The sequence below is a fragment of the Scyliorhinus canicula genome, chromosome 17 (assembly GCF_902713615.1).
Source record: "Scyliorhinus canicula chromosome 17, sScyCan1.1, whole genome shotgun sequence".
NCBI lineage: Eukaryota > Metazoa > Chordata > Chondrichthyes > Carcharhiniformes > Scyliorhinidae > Scyliorhinus > Scyliorhinus canicula.
The window spans coordinates 68,122,763-68,142,352 of record NC_052162.1 but is presented as its reverse complement, the minus strand read 5'-3'; positions in this window follow the sequence as shown (position 1 = coordinate 68,142,352).

Genomic DNA, 19,590 nt, shown 5'->3' with positions numbered 1-19,590 from the left:
CTGAACATCCAAGGGTATTCAGTATTTAGGAAGGAAAGGCAAGAAGGAAAGGCAGTGAAGTTTCATTGCTGGTTAAAGAGGAAATTAGCGCAATATTGGCTCAGACAATGTGGAATCTGTATAGATCAAAGTGAAAAACACCAGGGCGGCACAGTGGCAAAATGGTTAACACTGCTGTCTATGGCGCTGGGGACCCAGGTCAGTGTCTGTGTGGAGTTTGCACATTCTCCCTGTTTCTGTGTGGGTTTCACCCCCGCATCCCAAAGATGTGCAGGTTAGGTGGATTGGCCACGCTAAATTGCCCCTTAATTGGAAAAATAAATTGGGTACTCTAAATTAATAAAATTTCTTAATAAGCTGAGAAACACCAAAGGCCAAAAAACATTAGTGGGCATTGTATATAGACCCCCAGACTGTGGTAGTGATGTTGGAAATGGCATTTAACAGAAATTAGAGATGCATGCGATAAAGGAACATTTGTAACTGTGGGTGATTTTAATCTGCATATATATTGGGCAAGTCACAATATCATAGAGGAGGAATGCCTGGATTATATATGGGATAGTTTTCTGGACTGATAAGTTGAGGAACCAATTAGAGAACAGGCCATCTTGACTGGGCACTGTGTAATGAGAAGGAAATCATCGGCAATCTAGTTGTGTGAGACGCCTTGAGTGACCATAATATGATACCATTTTCCATCAAGGTTGTTAATTCTGAGACTAGTGGGTGCATTCTCCGCCTCCACAGCCACATGTTCCTTGGCGGCATGGCAATGCTGGCAATGGGATTCACCGTTCCCGCAGCCGGCCAATGGGATTTCCCATTGTGGCCACCCTACGCAGCCGGATACCTGTATGTGGGGGTGGTTTGCCAGTGGAACAGAGAATCCCGCCAGTGAAGAATTCACCCTTATGGTCCTGAATCTTAATAAAGGAAACTACAATGATATGAGACATGAGTTGGCTATGATAGATTGGGAAACATTATTTAAAGGGATGATTGCAGATAGACATTGGCAAACATTTAAGAAGCGCATGGGGGAACTGTAACAATTGTTTGTTCATCTCTGGCACAGATGTAAAATAGGAAACGTGGCCAATCCATGGTTCACAAGGAAAATTAGAGATCATATTCGATCCAAGGAAGAAGCATACAAATTGGCCAAGAAAACAACTGGTCTGAGAATTGGAAGCAGTTTCGAATTCAGAAATGTAGGACCAAGGGATTGATTAAGAAGCAAAAATAGAGTATGAGAGTACGCTTGCAGGGAACATAAAAACTGACTGTAAAGATTTTGCATTGGTATGTGAAGAGAAAAGGATTGTTGACGACAAATGTTGGTCACTTACAGTCAGAAACAGGGGAATTTATAATGGAGACAAAGAAATGCTGAGCAACTAAAAACATACTTTGGTTCTGTCTTCACAAATGAGGACACAAATAAGATACCAGAAATGTTGTGGAATGCAGGGTTTAGTGAGAGGAACGAACTGAAGGAGATCAATATTAGTGGAGAATGGTGTTGGGGAAATTGATGAGATTGAAGGCTGCCACATCCCAAGGATGTGATAATCTGCATTCCAGAGTATTTAAGGAAGTGGCTCTAGAAATAATGGCTGCTTTAGTGATCATCTTCCTGAATTCGACAGACTCCTAAACAGTTCCTGCAGTTTGGAGGGCAGCTAATGTAACTCCACTATTTAAAAAGGGAGATAGAGAGAAAACTTGGCAGACAAGAAGCAAATGTAATAATAATAATCTTTATTGTCACAAGTAGGCTTACATTAACACTGCAATTAAGTTACTGTGAAAAGCTCCGAGTCGCCGCATTCCGGCACCTATTTGGGTAAACAGATGGAGAATTCAGAATGTCCAAATTACCTAACAGCACGTCTTTCGGGACTTGTGGAAGGAAACCTGAGCATCCAGAGGAAACCCACGCAGACACGGGGAGAGCATGCAGACTCCGCACAGACAGTGACCCAATCGAACCTGGGACACTGGCGCTGTAAAGCCATAGTGCTAACCACTATGCTGTCATGCTGCCCATTGAAGGAAATAGTGCTTTTTTGCCAAATGGCAGGCAGTGAATAATGGGGTACTGGGACCCTAGCTATTCACAATATTTATTAATGGTTTAGATGAGGGAACAAAATTTAATATCTCCAAATATGCAGATGACACCAAGTTGGGTGGGAGGGTGAACTGTGCGGAGGATGCTGTTATATTATGTTATGTGATATATTTATTACTCTCTTAATCAAACTGCATTGTTAAATGATAGCCGCAATCTTCCAGTAACGATTCAGTAATTTATTGAGTAATATAAACTAATCTTGTGAGTTGTTTTTACTTAATACTAAACTAGTAAAACAAATAAACAACTGTAGAATATTAACTATTAAATAAGTAGATATAAAACTATGATAATATGGTAACTAATAACTTCTCACTATCTTTCTCACTTCTATTCTCTCTGCAACCCTGACACACACTCCTCTAAGAAAGAACGGGAAAACATTTATATAGGTTCTGCTGTGAGGCCATCTAGTGTTCATTTGCCTGTACTTGCTTAACATAGTCTGATCATGTATTATTTAATACAGAGATCACTACAGATGCAGAGATCCTTTAGTATGATTTGGGTAAGATGTGAGTGGACAAATGAATGGCAGCTGCAGTATAATTTGGATAAATATAAGGTTATCCACTTTGGTAGCAAAAATGTCAAGGCGGACTATTATCTCAATGGCCATAAATTAAGGGAGGGGAATGCGCAATGAGAACAGGGTGTTCTTGTACACCAGTCGCTGAGTATGCAAGTGCAGAAGGCGTTATCAAAGGCAAATGGTATGTTGGTCTTCATAGCGAGAGGAGCAGGGATGTCTTCCTGTAATTATACAGGGCCTTTGTGAAGTCACACCTGGAACAATGTGTGCAGTTTGGTCTACTTATTTGAGAAAGGATGTTCTTGCTATGGAGTGAGTGCAGAGAAGGTTTACCAGACTAATTCCTGGGATGACGGGACTGACTAATAAGAAGAGATTGAGTTGGTTCGGATTTTATTTGCTGGAGTTCATAAGAATGGGGAGGGGTCTCATAGAATGATATAAAATTCTAACAGGACTAGACAGGATAGATGCAAAATGGATGTTCCTGTAGTCAGGGTGTTCAGAATCAGGGGTCACAGTCTGAGGATATGGGGTGGACCATTTCAGGCAGAGATAAGGGGAGTTACTTCACCCAAAGAGTGGTGTGCCTGTGGAATTCATTACCACAGGAAGTAGTTGAGGTCAAAACTTCAAGAAGCAGTTAGATAATAATAATAACCTTTTATTGTTGCAAGTATGAAGTTACTGTGAAAAGCCCCTAGTCGCCACATTCCGGCGCCTGTTCGGGTAACCCGGTATGGGAATTGAACCCGCGCTGCTGGCCTTGTTCTGTATTACAAACCAGCTGTCTAGCCCACTGAGCTGAACCGGCTCTATAGCATTTGGGGCGAATGGGGATCAAAGGATATGGGTGGGGGGGAGGCGAGATGAGGCTATTGTGTTGCATGATCAGCCATGATCATATTGAATGCCAGAGAGGCTTGAGAGGCTGAATGGCTGCTTCCTGCTATTTTCTATGTTTCTATGAATTTGGGGTGGTAGCTCCAAAGGTACGCTTGGGAACCACAGGAAGTTCATACGTAAGCTTTGCATGGCAATTGCCCAACCTGACCTAAACCCCCTCCACAAGTCCAATCAGACCCAACTCCCACCTGCAAGAACCTACCTGACCCCAACCAAGGATCAATCTGAACAGATTCAGCTGAACCCGACAGCACCTCACCCCCGATCCAGTTTATATGGTCACCTTCTCCCTGCCTTATCAAAGATCTTTAAACCTGGTTGGACCTTTAAACTTAACTGGCTTATGGCAACTAGTGTCGTAAAAAAGATCAGTGTTTACTTATCTGTGACTACAGCCTCTGGGACTCGCTGCACTACCAAGATCTCGTCTGGCCTGAGCCGGAAGGTTCGACAAGGTAGGATCGCCTGAATTTCAAGGTAAGAACTTGTGAGCGGAATGGTAATCTGACTCAATTGCCATTCCATCGGAAGTTATTGACCTCCAGAAACAGTTGATGCCATGCCTCAGAAGACTGCTCCCTCTCAATGAAAATTCTTCGGGAGAAGAATTTTTAGAAGTGGGACTTGCTTAAATGGGAGCCAGTGTAGGTCAGTGAGGATAAGGGTGATCAGCAAACGTGACGACAAATACAGGCAGCAAAGTTTACAGAGAGTGAAAAATGGGAGACCAGGAATGCACAAAAAGAATCAAGTCTGGAGGTAACAATGGCATAGATAAAGGATTCAGCAATAAATTAGATAAGATAGAGATGGAGTAGGGTGAAGTTAATGAAAGGGAAGCAATTTAAGAACTTTAACAAGATACAGCGATCAAAATAACAACTCGTGCATGGGCTTTAATATTGCAAGGTGACTTTAAAACAACAAAAATAATTATAGACTATCTTGAAATAATTGGTTCAGGCGAAGGTCTTGGTCTCAAGTTTGACGAGTATGCTAAATAGATTTTATTTATGTTGGAACATGCAAGAAGATCTACCTGCAACTCAAAAGAAAATGTATTAAAGCTTCAAATATTTGGGGAAAGCAATGCATTGAATCCCACTGCCATCATCATACTTATCAACAGTATTTGCAGTGCATCTCTCAGATCATTGATTATCATAGAATCATAGAATCACTACAGTGCAGAAGGAGACTATTCGACCCATCGAGTCTGCAACGACCCTCTGAAAAAGCACCCTACCTGGGGCCATTCCCCCTCCCTAGCCCCGTAACCCCACCTAACCTGCACATGCCTGGACATTAAGGGGCAATTTTATCATGGCCAATCCACCTAACCTATCTTTGGACTGTGGGAGGAATCCGGAGCACACGAAGGAAACCCACACAGATCCTGGGAGAATGTGCAAACTCCACACAGGCAGTCACCCAAGGCTGGAAAGGAACTCGGTCTCTGGTCATGTGAGGCAGCAGTTCTAACCACTGTGCCACCTTATATTATAGTAGATCACAGTGAGGATACACCTTTGATATGAATATGTATCAGTGTCACTTGAGTGGTACCTATGATGTTTTGACCTCCAGTGGCAATGCTATTATTTAATAATAAAGATATCATGTGGTGGGCATTGTATTATCAAGAACACTGTTCCAATGAAGAAATGCTTCATTTTTATTTGAACATTCTCCAAACATTTTGAAGACGAAGGTTAGGAACCCACAACCTTTTATGAGCAATCTGTGTCTGAGTGAACTAGGGGGCATAACTCTCAAAATAAGGGGAAGTAGATTTAGGGCTGAGTTTAGGAGGAACTTCTTCACCCAAAGGGTTGTGAATCTATGGAATTCCTTGCCCAGTGAAGCAGTTGAGGCTCCTCCGTTCAATGTTTTTAAGATAAAGACAGATAGTTTTTTGAAGAATAAAGGGATTAAGGGTTATGGTGTTCAGGCCGGAGTCCACAAAAGATCAGCCATGATTTCTTGAATGGTGGAGCAAGCTCGAGGGGCCAGATGGCCTACTCCTGCTCCTAGTTCTTCTGTTCTTATGAGTGGCCTTGTATGTTAACTTATTACTGTGAAGTTAAGATTTAATGTTTTTTGCATTCATATTTTTGAAAAGGCACACAAGAAGAATGTAAGAAGGTGTTGACGATTCTAAAACAAAAAACAGGAAATCCTGGATAAATTAAGCAGCTCTGGAGAGAAGCAGAGTTGACGTTTTGAGTCTGTCTGACTTCTTCAGTGCTTGAAACTTCTCGGCTGGTAGGTTTGTAGTGATGGTGAAAAATGAGGGATGGATCATGGGATTTTACAATATAGTGATTTTGGTATTCAAAAGGTGAGGGGTACATTGTTAAAATTAAGGATTGGTGGTTCCTGCGTTTGTAATATGGAGGGAAGGATGCAGTTTTATTTGGTGCGTGGACACGGGAAAGGATATTGAATTTGATAATACATGGGGTTTATGAGATGCCGCTAGACATTTCAAGACTTTCCCATGGACACAATTAACTTCAGTTTTACTAGTGGGAATGCTACGTTGACATCAAGAGCAGCTACCCTTGTCTCTCCTTCGACAATCAATTTTTAAGTCTAAGTGCACAAGAGATGTGAAGCAGAGTTGTTTTGGCATGTGTTTGGTGAGTATGTACGATTTGATATCATTATTTATATTTCTTCTATCATTCAACAGTTGGTTGGAATGAGATTCATGGCGTAGATTTTGGTCAAATCAGGTTCACCCTGTTTTTATGGATAATGCATACCGGGACAATAATAATCTTTATTAGTGTCACAGGCAGGCTTACATTAACACTGCAACGAAGTTACTGTGAAAATCCCATAGTCGCCACACTACAGCACCTGTTGGGGTACATTGAGGGAGAATTCGGGATGTGCAATTCATCTAACAAGCTTATTTTTTGAGACTTGTGGGGGGAAACCGGAGCACCCGGAGGAAACCCAATATCGCATGTTATCAGTTAATGTCAGCATTACACTGCACTGGGTACCTGTGTACAGGTCTCCTGCATTTAGGGCTCCTAGCTTTTGCTACATCCATAACACTCAGCAACTTCTTACCACCCTTTAGAATGAATTGAATTGACTGAGCAATGGTATTTGTGATATTGAAGGAATCAGGAGGAAACAATATAGAATTAGCACATTAAGCTGAAAATGTTTACTTCAGCCTATCTCTTGCACTCATGGGCTGGGCTCTCCTGTAGTTCGAGACATTCATTGGGCCTCCTCTGCTTATTTGTTGTCTGATTATCCCTTACCCTCGTCGATTGGATATGAAAGAGCAATAGAATTTGCCCTAACACATTAATTATGAAATCACTTAACTCTGACATCAAGTATACCTTAGAACAAGGTGACAATCTCGTGAAACTACAATACAAGGCTTCCGATATGTCAAACATGCAAATAAAACAGCTAATTAGAGACTGAGGTAGGTGATTCTACAGCTAATAGATTACAGCACGGCTTTGTAAGGGAATACCAACATCTATCAGTTTCCCTCCAATTTGACTTGAATGTACATCACAGAGGCGTGAACAAAATGGGCGGCACGGTAGCACAGAGGTTAGCACTGCTGTTTTGCATCGCTAGGGTCCCAGGTTTGATTCCCGGCTTGGGTCACTGTCTGTGGGAAGTCTGCACGTTCTCTCTGCATGGGTTTCCTCCGGGTGCTCCGATTTCCTCCTATAAGTCCCGAAAGACGTGCTGTTAGGTAATTTGGACATTCTAAACTCTGCCGCCGTGTATCTGAATAGGTGACAGAATGTGGCGACTAGGGGCTTTTCACAGTAACTTCATTGCAGTGTTCATGTAAGCCTACTCATGACAATAAAGATTATTGAAAAAATATTCCTTCATTGTTGCAGAGTCAAATTCCTACCTCATTGTATTGTGGAAACCCCTTCACCTTTTCAGGCTGTCATGGTTCAAAAAGACGACTGACTCGTTGTCTTCTCAAGGACAACCAAAAAGCAGGAATTAAATTCTGGTCCTGTTGGCAATGCCAGGCAGCCCAAGACTTAAATAAGCACATAGGTCGGAATGTCACAATATTGCAAAGGGTCAGTTCAGTTCCTGTCCACTGGAAAAAAAGTTGAAGAAAAAATATTATTCAAATTTCAAGAAAAGTTAGAGAAATATAGATAGCTAAATTGAGCACAGGTAGGATAGTAGACTTTTAAAATAAGCTAATGGAACTGTGAGCCTAATAATTCAAAAAGAATCACTGCACCGTTATTAGTTATTAACTCACAGACTAAATTGTTACCTAAAAAACTAAATACTGACCTACTTGGGCAATAAAGAAAATGAAATGGATAGATTCAACAGGAATAATATAAATATGGATTTATGAAAGAAGGTAGACTATCTGTAGCTGATTCACCATCATTCCACTATTGTGCTGTTTTTTTTAACTTATTCACAGAATTTGTATTCAAGGCAAATGCTGCCATTTGAGCAAAGTATAATTTACTGAACGGTTTATTAGAGTTTTGTTGTTTTGATTTGCATAAGTACACACTTCAATAATTAACAAAATAAAGTTCATTCTTACCCTATGGCAATTGCTGAGGAAGAGTATACAAGAGCAGCACTTCACTGGAGAATGACTCAATGTCTATCTTTTTCTTAAAAGTCTATTTCCTGCAGGAGCATTTTATTGTACTCTGTTATTTTAATTTGCATAAAATGTAAGTGCATGTTTTGCTTATTTACAAATTAAAGCTCCAAACTTCACCCTCCAGCATGAATAAGTCTGCTTAACTGGATATTTTCAAGGCTTGGTCAATGCAAGGATGCAAGATTTTCATTTGAAAAATGGAAGAATCTAAGTAACCATACGGAACAGTTTTGAAGCTGCACTGAAAATGTTTAAGTTGTGAGCATTGCTTCATCAAATTCACGTAACCTCATCTATGCGAGTAAAAGAATAAGCGTTTCACTCACAACTTTTACAGCAATTCTCTTAATGAAGCCAATCCCTTTCTAAATTGGAATAAAATACTTTCAAGTAGCTTTGAATTCAAACTGTCACTGGGAGCTCTTTGCATTATCATAAACTAGCTAGCCCAGTTGTCAGTTATCATTTGATAATATGTCTGTCTTAACATTGATGTTTTATGCACTGTCACTTTGGATATAGATCAGTATATAGAAGAGTGATTTGAAGAATTTAAAAGCTTATGTGATAATTCTTGCCACTGAGAAAGGAGTATTAGTGATGTTGACAGATACATGTCATCATTTTTCAAAATTACAAGACATAGTAGCAAAAAAATACGTTTCTTCTCATATTCTGCTATTAAGCTTATGTACAAGGCTTGATTGAAGTTGGACAATAAGATAAGCAAACAAGAAAATGTTGCAAGAAAACCTTTCTGAGATTTTATAATGCTATTCGTTTGGATGAATTTCTACAATGCCACTTAATTTGACGTGCATGTATTTTAGACCAATAGAAAGTGAGTCGTTGTCTGTCAAAATAAATTAAGTTCAGAGTTAATGAAAAGTAGAAAACAGAAGAGTTCTCAGCTGTCACAAACTGAAATATCTGGGGCCATGAGTCACTTTATTGGATCTTCTTCACCTTGAAGCACAGGAGTGTAATAGGGTTTCTACTCATCGAAAGCCCGGGGAGTGTAATTAGGATTCTACATTTGAAATTACATCCATCTGTGCGCACATTTTGATGATGACAATTCATGGCTAAATTTCCTACCAATCAGATATGAATTACAAATCAAGGTAAGCAGTTGTCTATCAGCTTAAATAATTGAGGCACAAGGAGAGCGCAGAACACGGATCACATATTAAGAATACAACTGTTGGCCTTCCGGTTGCGGCTATGCGGAGCTAAGTCACACGTCCGTCAGCTCCTGCTAGGAACGGACTTTTGGGCTCTGTTTAGGGCCCCCAGCGGGACTTTTTCGACGTTTCCCGACGTGGGAAGGCGTCAGCAACATTTCCCCAGCAGTGTATGGCTGGTCTGGGACGAGTAGAAAAGTGGTAGCAAAGCCAAAGCAGGTGCGAGGGAAGAAGCACAAGATGGCAGTGGGCGCAGACCAGGCAGCATGGATGCAGTGGGCGCAGGAGCAGCAGGAGGCTCTTCAGCGCTGCTTCAGGAAGCTTAAAGCGGAGCTGCTGGAGCCGATGAAGGCTTCAATTGATAAGCTACTTGAGACCCAGACGGCCCAGGGGGTGGCGATCCGCGAGGTCCGACAAAAGGTCTCCAAAAACGAGGACGAGATCTTAGGCCTCGCGGTGAAGGTGGAGGCGCACGAGGCGCTCCATAAAAAATGGCAGGAGAGGTTCGAGGAGATGGAGAACCATTCGATGCTGAACAATCTGAGGATCCTGGGCCTTCCGGAGTGGCTAGAAGGGTCGGACGTGGGGGACCTATGTGGTCACCATGCTAAATTCGCTGATGGGAGCTGGGTCCTTCCAGGAGCCCCTGGAGCTGGAGGGGTCCACAGAGTACTGTCGAGAAGGCCCAAGCCTAATGAGCCGCCACGGGCGGTGCTGGTGCGGTTCCACCGGTTTGCTGACCAGGAGTGTGTGCTCAGGTGGGCCAAGAAGGAGCAGAGCAGCAGGTGGGAGAACGTGGAGGTACGGATCTACCAGGACTGGAGTGCGGAGGTGGCGAAGAAGAAGGCCGGGTACAACCGGACGAAGGCGGTGCTACATAGGAAGGGATGAAGTTCGGCATGCTGCAGCCAGCGCGTCTGTGCGTCACCTACAAGGACCAACACTTTTACTTTGAGTCCCCGGAGGAGGCGCGGGCCTTTGTACAGGCCGGAAAATTGGACTCAAACTGAGGGTTGGGTACGGGGGTTTGCGTGTAGCTGTGTTACATTTTGAGGGGGGCGTTCTCTGTTTATTGTTGGTTCTTTGTTGCTTTTAGGGTGGGTGGGGCACTGTTTTTGCTTGGATCTGTCGGATGGGCTCGGGGAGGGGGGCAAACCTGCAGGGTGGCGGGCTGATGGCGGGAAGGGGGGTTGGGGCCCCGTGAGGGGACCGGGTCGGTAAAAGGAGCTGCGTCAGAGGAGGCAGGGTCGGGCAGGTGGAAAGCGCGGCTTCTTCCCGCGCTGAGGGCTGAAAGGGGCGGGGCCAGAGCTGAGAAGCGCGGGCTTTTTCCCACGCTGAGAGTGGTAGGGGGAGGAGGGGAAACTGCTGGTGGGCAATGGGGAGGAGGGGAAGCCCCACGCTGGGAGGGGTCGAAGGTGTGGCGGGAGTGGCCGGGATCAGCAAGAGTCAGCTGACTTACGGGAGTGCAATGGAGGGAGCAATGGAGCTGGGGGGGCCTAGCTGAGGGAGGAGTGGTGGGGTGGGGGTTACTGGGTTGCTGCTGGAATGGCCAAGAGTGAGCTGGAACAGGTAGAGGAGGTCCGGATGGGGGTCTGCCGCCGTGGGGAACGGGCCGAGCAGGGGACACGGGCACATGGCGGGCTGAGGAAGGGTAATGGCTAGTTGGCGGGGGAGGGGAGTGGGTAGCCCCCTGATCCGGCTGATAACCTGGAATGTAAGGGGACTGAATGGGCCGGTCAAACGGGCCCGTGTGTTTGCGCACCTGAAGGGGCTGAAGGCGGATGTTGTCATGCTTCAGGAGACGCACCTGAAGGTGGTGGATCAGGTTAGATTGAGGAAGGGATGGGTAGGCCAGGTGTTTCATTCGGGGCTGAATGCAAAAAACGGGGGTTGGCGATCCTGGTGGGAAAGAGGGTGTCGTTCGAGGCGTCGAACATTGTGACAGACAGTGGCGGGAGGTATGTGATGGTAAGTGGCAAGCTGCAGGGGGAGTAGGTGGTGCTGGTCAATGTATACGCCCCAAATTGGGACGATGCGGGTTTCATGCGGCGCATGTTGGGCCGGATTCCAGACTTGGAGACGGGGGGCCTGATAATGGGGGGGGGGGATTTAAACACGGTGCTGGATCCGGCACTGGATCGATCCAGATATAGGACGGGTAGGAGACCAGCAGCGGCTAAGGTGCTGAGGGGGTTTATGGACCAGATGGGAGGGTTGACCCATGGAGGTTTGCGAGACCGAGAGCCAGGGAATTTTCATTCTTCTCCCATATGCATAAGGCCTATTCCTGGATTGATTTTTTTGTTATAAGTAGGGCGCTGATTGTGAGAGTGGAGGATACTGAGTACTCGGCGATAGCCATTTCTGATCATGCCCCGTATTGGGTGGACCTTGAGCTTGGGGAAGAGAGAGACCAGCGCCCGCTTTGGCGCTTAGAGGTGGGGTTGCTGGCAGACGAGGAGGTGGGCGGGTGGGTCTGAGGATGTATTGAGAGGCACCTGGAGACCAATGACAATGGGGAGGTCCGAGTGGGGACGGTCTGGGAGGCATTGAAGGTGGTGGTTAGGGGAGAGTTGATTTCCATTCGGGTCCACAGGGAGAGGAGAGAGCAGAGAGAGAGAGGTTGGTGGGGGAGATGGTGAGGGTGGACACGAGGTACGCGGAGGCTCCGGAGGAGGGATTGCTTAGGGAGCAGCGTAGTCTCCAGGCCGAATTTGACCTGTTGACCACCAGGAAGGCGGAAGTGCAGTGGAGGAAAGCACGGGGGCGGTGTATGAATATGGGGAAAAGGCGAGCTGGATGCTGGCGCACCAGCTTCGGAAGCGAGATGCGGCTAGGGAGATTGGTGGAGTTAAGGATAGGAGAGGGAATGTGGTGCGAAGTGGGGTAGGCATCAATGGGGTCTTCAGGGACTTCTACGAGGAACTGTATCGGTCTGAACCCCCAATGGAGGAGGGAGGGATGGGGCGTTTTCTGGACCGGCTGAGATTCCTGAGGGTGGAGAAGGGACAGGTGGAGGGACTGGGGGCGCTGGTTGGGCTGGAGGAGTTGGTCAAAGGGATAGGGAGCATGCAGCTGGGGAAGGCGCCGGGGCCGGATGGGTTCCCGGTCAAATTCTATAAGACATATGCAGACCTGCTGGGCCCTCTGTTGGTTAGGACCTTAAACGAGGCAGGGGAAGGAGGGGTTTTGCCTCTGACGATGTCTCGGGTGCTGATTTCCTTGATCCTTAAGCGGGACAAGGATCCCATGCAGTGTGGGTCATACAGGCTGATCTCACTCTTAAATGTAGATGGCAAGTTGTTGGCGAAGGTTTTAGCCACGAGGATAGAGGACTGTGTGCCGCAGGTTATTCACGAGGATCAAACAGGGTTCGTGAAAGGGAGGCAGTTGAATACTAATATACGGAGGCTCTTGAATGTTATAATGATGCCGGCGGTAGAAGGGGAGGCGGAGATAGTGGCGGCGATGGACGCGGAGAAGGCCTTTGATAGGGTAGAGTGGGGGTACTTGTGGGAGGTGCTGAAAAGGTTCGGGTTTGGGGAGGTTTGTCAGGTGGCTGTGGCTGTTATATGAGGCCCCGGTGGTGAGTGTGGCCACGAATAGGAGGAGGTTGGAGTATTTTCGGCTATACCGAGGGACGAGGCAGGGGTGTCCCTTGTCCCTCCTGCTCTTTGCGCTGGCAATTGAACCCCTGGCCATGGCGTTGAGGGAGTCGAGGAACTGGAGGGGGCTTGTGCGAGGTGGGGAGGAACACCGAGTGTCGCTCTATGCGGATGACTTGTTGTTGTATGTGGCGGACCCGGTGGGGGGGGGATGCCGGAGGTAATGAGGATTCTCAGGGAGTTTGGGGATTTCTCAGGGTACAAGCTCAACGTGGGGAAGAGTGAGCTATTTGATGTTCACCCAGGGGACCAGGAGGGGGGGATTGGTGAGCTCCCACTAAAAAGAGCGGAGAGGAGCTTCAGGTACTTGGGGGTCCAGGTGGCCAGGAGCTAGGGGGCCTTGCATAAGCTTAACCTCACTAGGCTGGTGGAGAAAATGGAGGAGGAGTTTAAGAGGTGGGACATGCTGCCGCTGTCTTTGGCGGGTAGGGTGCAGTCAGTCAAGATGACGGTGCTCCCAAGAATTCTGTTCCTGTTCCAGTGCATCTCCATCCTTATCCCGAAGGCCTTCTTCAGGCAGGTTAATAGGAGCATTATGGGGATTATGTGGGCGCAGGGGACCCCTAGGGCGAGAAGCGTGTTCCTGGAGCGGGGTAGGGATGGGGGAGGCTGGCGCTGCCCAACCTCTGTGGGTATTACTGGGCTGCCAATGCAGCGATGGTGTGCAAGTGGGTGATGGAGGGGGAAGGGGCAGCATGGAAGAGGATGGAGATGGCGTCCTGTGTGGGCACGAGCCTGGAGGCGCTGGTGACGGCACCGCTGCCGCTCCCTCCAACGAGGTATACCACGAGCAATTTGGGGGCAATGGAGATGGCACAGGGGGGAGGTGGGGGCTTCGGTGGGGTCCCCGATACGGGGGAACGACCGGTTTGTCCGGGGAGAATTGACGGCGGGTTCCTGAGTTGGCACAGGGCAGGTATCACGAGGATGGGGGACCTGTTTGTGGATGGGAAGTTCGCGAGCCTGGGTGAGCTGGAGGAGAAGTTCGGGCTCCCCCCGGGAACACCTTCAAGTATATGCAGGTAAGGGCGTTTGTCAGGCGGCAAGTGGCGGAGTTCTCACTGTTGCCGCCGCGCAGGGTCCAGGACAGGGTGCTCTCGGGGGTGTGGGTTGGAGAGGGGAGGATCTCGGCAAAGTACCAAGTGATGCAGGAGGAGGACGAGGCCTCGGTGGAGGAGCTGAAGGGTAAGTGGGAGGAGGTGCTGGGTGAGGATATCGAGGAGGGGACGTGGGCGAACACCCTCGGGAGGGAGAACTCCTCTTCTTCTTGCGCGAGGTTCAGCCTCATACAATTTAAGGTGCTGCATAGGGCTCACATGACCGGGACAAGGACAAGGAGGTTCTTTGTGAGTGAGTACAGGTGTGTTAGGTGCTCAGGGAACCCAGCAAACCATACCCATATGTTCTGGGCATGCCCAGCGCTGGAGGAATTTTGGAAGAGCGTAGCGAGGATGATGTCGAGGGTGGTAGGATCCAGGGTCAAACCGAGCTGGGGGCTCGCAATATTTGGGGTTGCAGAGGAGCCGGGAGTGCAGGAGGCGAAAGAGGCCGGTATTCTGGCCTTTGCGTCCCTGGTAGCCCGGCGGAGGATTTTTCTAGGTAAGTGGGAGGGATGGATCAATGATATGGCGGGGTTTATTAAATTGGAGAGGGTGAAATTTGCCCTAAGGGGATCGGTGCAGGGGTTCTTCAGGAGGTGGCAACCATTCCTGGATTTCCTGCCAGAACGGTAGAAAAAGGCCAGCAGCAGCAGCAACCGGGGATGGGGGGGGGGGGTTCGTCTCTTTGTTTTGCTTTGAAGGGGCGTGTATATTTGTTCAATGTTGATGACGGGTGTTAATTTATTTCTTTTTTGTATATATGGGGGGGTGGGGGGGTGGTTGTTTCCTCTTTTTTTTTGTATTTTGTTATTGATATTTTGTGAAAATTTGAATTAAAATTTTTTTTAAAAAGAATACAACTGTTTGAAGCCATTTAAACATTATTTCTGCAAGTTAAGTGCACAGTGCAGCATGTTTAAGAACATGCAACTGCAAAACCTTTCCAATTTGAAGGTGAGTTATACTGATGTCAAATTGAAGGATTTAAATAAATAGAAATGTGCAGGTCTCAGTGAGGTTAACATTTCAAATATGGTGTCACAAACTACAACACAGTGGCGCAGTGGTTAGCAGTGCTGCCTCACAGCACCAGGGACCCTGGTTCAATTCTGGCCTTGGGTGCCTGTCTGTGTGGAGTTTGCACTTCCCCTCGTGTCTGAGTGGATTTCATCCGGATGCTCCGGTTTCTTCCTACAGTCCAAAGATGTGCAGGGTAGCTAGATTTACCATGCTAAATTGCCCCTTAGTGTACAAAGATGTGCAGCTTAGATGGGGTTATGGGATGGGGCAGGGGAGTGGGCTGCTCTTTCAGAGGGCCAGTGCAGACTCGATGGACTGAATGCCCTCTCACTGCATTGTAGCAATTCTATGGTTCTATGGTAATACCAGAAAATTGACTTCATTTCCTGCTGCATGAAAGATTCTGGATAATATCATAAATCCAGCAAAAAGCAAGAAATTTGCACACAGCCTTTTTAGCCTTTCGACAGTGCCATTATGATCCACAATGTGTTTTTTTTAATTAATTTCTTGTTTTATAGGATATGTGGGTGTCACTGGCAAGGCCAGCATTTGTTGCCTTTCCCTAATTGATCTTGAATTGAGTGGTTTGCTCGGCCATTTCAGAAGACAGTTAAAAGCCAACAACATTGCTGTGGGTCCTGAGCTACATGCAGGCCAGACCACGTAAGGATAGCAGATTTCCGAAGTCTTATATTCCAGATTTTATTAATTAAGTTTAAATTCCTGCTACCGTGTCACCTGCTCTGCAGCTCAGTATTACTAGTCCAGTGACATTACCACTATGCTACCATCTCCCTGTGCCCATGTATAGAGACCAATAGACAAGTATGAAAATCAAGGAATTTCGGGCATAGCTTAATTATGTGCTCTGAGGCTTTGTGGTGCAATGGGTAGAACTCCTACCTTTGGAACAGAAGCTGCTGGTTCGAGTCCCACCCCATGGCCAAGAGAAATGCTCTTTTATTGCAGTTAAAAAGGTTGAGTATCAACCTGCGAAATTCTTCCAACGTGCCAGCGGCAGGTTGTAAGGCCGGGAGAGACTCCTGGTCAGCCATGCTTGGTGTGGAGTGGTGCCCCTCAAGCTATAAGCCTCTGGTGACAGGCTAACGACCTGTTCCAGGTAAAACTCTCTGTGGAATCAGACGAAAATCTGCCTAGTGCACCATTAAGTGTGGGAAAAGAATTAACCACATAGTAATGCGTGTAATCCATGTCTTCCTCGGTCTTTTATGATGGGCTGCTGTTTTATACCCATGATGCGGAGTTGGACTGGGGTGAGCACAGTAAGAAGTCTTACAACATATTTGTTTCCAACACTAGCTTTCGGAGCACTGCTCCTTCCTCAGGTGAATGAAGAAGGTATCTTCCAGAAACATATATATGGACAAATTCAAAGATGCCAGACAAGGGGCTGGTTTAGCTCACAAAGCTAAATCGCTGGCTTTTAAAGCAGACCAAGCAGGCCAGCAGCACGGTTCGATTCCCGTACCAGCCTCCCCGGATAGGCGCCGGAATGTGGCGACTAGGGGCTTTTCATAGTAACTTCATTGAAGCCTACTCGTGACAATAAGCGATTTTCATTTCATTTCATTTCAATGCTTAGAATACGAGCATTTGCAGGTAATTGAATCTTTACAGATCCAGAGATTGGGGTAACCCCAGGTTAAAGAGGTGTGAATTGTCTCAAGCCAGGACAGTTGCTGGGATTTCGCAAGCCCAGGCCAATGGTGTTGTTTGAACAAATTCAAACAACCGCGCAACCTTAAACAAACCATTGTTTGCAGCAAATTACCTTGCAACTGATTTTGGAGAGTAGTCCATGGTGAGTCTGATGGCGGGATGGAACTTATTGATGTCATCATGTAGTCGTTTCAGTGATTCTTCACCTTGGGTCCAAAGGAAAAAAATGTCATCGATGTATCTGGTGTATAACGTCAGTTGAAGGTCCTGTACGGTGAGGAGGTTTTTGTTCAAACTTGTGCATGAAGATGTTGGCATATTGAGGTGCAAATTTGGTCCCCATGGCTGTTCCGTGCGTCTGGATGAAGAACTTGTTGTCGAAGGTGAAGACTTTGTGATCCAGAATGAAGCCATTCCCTATGGACAAGCCTTCCGTATACACAGGATCTGCTCAGACGAGGAGGAGCATAACAGACATCTACAGACGCTGAAAGATGCCCTTGTATGAATGGGATATGGTGCCCGACTCATCGATCGACAGTTCCAACGCGCCACAGCAAAAAACCGCACCGACCTCCTTAGAAGACAAACACAGGACGCAACTGACAGAGTACTCTTCGTCATCCAGTACTTTCCCGGAGCGGAAAAACTACGATATCTTCTTCGCAGCCTCCAACACGTCATCGATGAAGATGAACATCTTGCCGAGGTCATCCCCACTACTTGCCTTCAAACAACCGCTCAACATCAAACAAGCCATTGTTTGAAGCAAACTACCCAGCCTTCAGAACAGCGACCACGACACCACACAACCCTGCCATGGCAATCTCTGCAAGACGTGCCAGATCATCGACATGGATACCACCATTACACGTGAGAACACCACCCACCAGGTACGCGGTACATACTCGTGCGACTCGGCCAACGTTGTCTACCTCATAAGCTGCAGGAAAGGATGTCCTGAAGCGTGGTATATTGGCGAGACCATGCAGACGCTGCGACAACAAATGAACGGACATTGCGCGACAATCACCAGGCAGGAATGTTCCCTTCCAGTCGGGTAACACTTCAGCAGTCAATGGCATTCAGCCTCTGATTTCCGGGTAAGCGTTCTCCAACGCAGATTCGCCAAGCAGAAACTTATAGCCAAATTCTGCACACATGAGTACGGCCTCAACCGGGACCTGGGATTCATGTCGCATTACATTCATCCCCCACTATTTGGCCTGGGCTTGCAAAATCCCAGCAACTGTCCTGGCTTGAGAAAATTCACACCTCTTTAACCTGGGGCTACCCCATCTCTGGATCTGTAAATATTAAATTCCCTGCAAATGCTTGCATTCTAAGCATTGTCTGGCATCTTTGAATTTGTCTATATATATGTTTCTGGAACATACCTCTTCATTCACCTGAGGAAGGAGCAGTGCTCCGAATGCTAGTGTTTGAAACAAACATGTTGGACTTTAACCTGGTGCTGTGAGACTTCTTACTGTTTTACACCCAGATTACCCTGAATGCAAAGTAAATTCAATTTTTCTCAGGCCTTGCACAGATCCTCTCAAGTTGTGGGTTTTTTGTTGTTAAGTAAAATGATAATTCATCCGCGATTATAGAAATATAAAACACGCTGTGCATAATATATGTATTTATCCACAATTTAGAAAAGCGATAGTGGTAAAACTTTCGGGAATATTTTTAACTTTCAGCAGAGGAAGGAAACTGGTGAAAGCGGATTTGGCATTGATTTATGCCCCTTGCCTGATGTTATAACCACTGACTAATCCACCTATTTTTCATCACCGTGAATGATAAAATTAGCCCTGATAGCTTATTAGAATTTAATTCATTAACCATGGGAAGAAAATATTGAGAAAGATGTGGTCTACACCTTTAAAGTGCTGGAATCTATGGGCAATGTAAATATTAGCAGATGTGTAGCTGTAAGAATAAACCATTAAAGTACAGTGTTCACAAGCCTCAGGGTGGTGAGCGATCAATGTTTCTACTTCCACAGAGGATCAATTAAGCAGAGTAAACTCCAACCAAAAGTGATTAATAACTATTAGTTGCTCCCTTTAAACAGGAGCTGGGTTGATATCCTTTATGAAAAAGGATGCTGTATATACATGTGTAAACACAGCTGATCAAATTCTCTCAGAACAGAATGGTTTAAATTTTATTGTGGCCATGAAAATTATATTTGTAAAATGCAACCAGGTTTGCATAATGCATGATTGCGATATGGGATTGATAAGATTGAGTTTTTGTTGGTTTGGTTTTCTGGTTGAGAAGAAATTTTCCAGTTTGTCTTTCTGAAATGTATGATACAGCTGTTCGCAGTTACAGCAGATTAAACGGGCTAAAATGATTCCACACTTGAAAGTACTTCAAAGTTTGCATAATTCATCAGAACTAAACAAACTCCAGGGGCTACATGTACTTTTCTTGTTCCATGCTTACTCGCCTTCATCCAGAACTTTATTTTTACAAATGGGGGATATTTGAGTGTGCGTGCGCATTTGTGTGTGCATGTACACGCCTGTGTGTATGTGTATTTTTCTGAGATGTACATACATATGTCTAATAGCACCAGTAGTGTACATACAGCACACAGACTGTAACTATTCAAGAAGGCTGCTCACCAACACTTTCTTGAGGGAAAGTAGGAAAGCTCACATCCCATGAGTGAATAATATATATTTATTTATATCT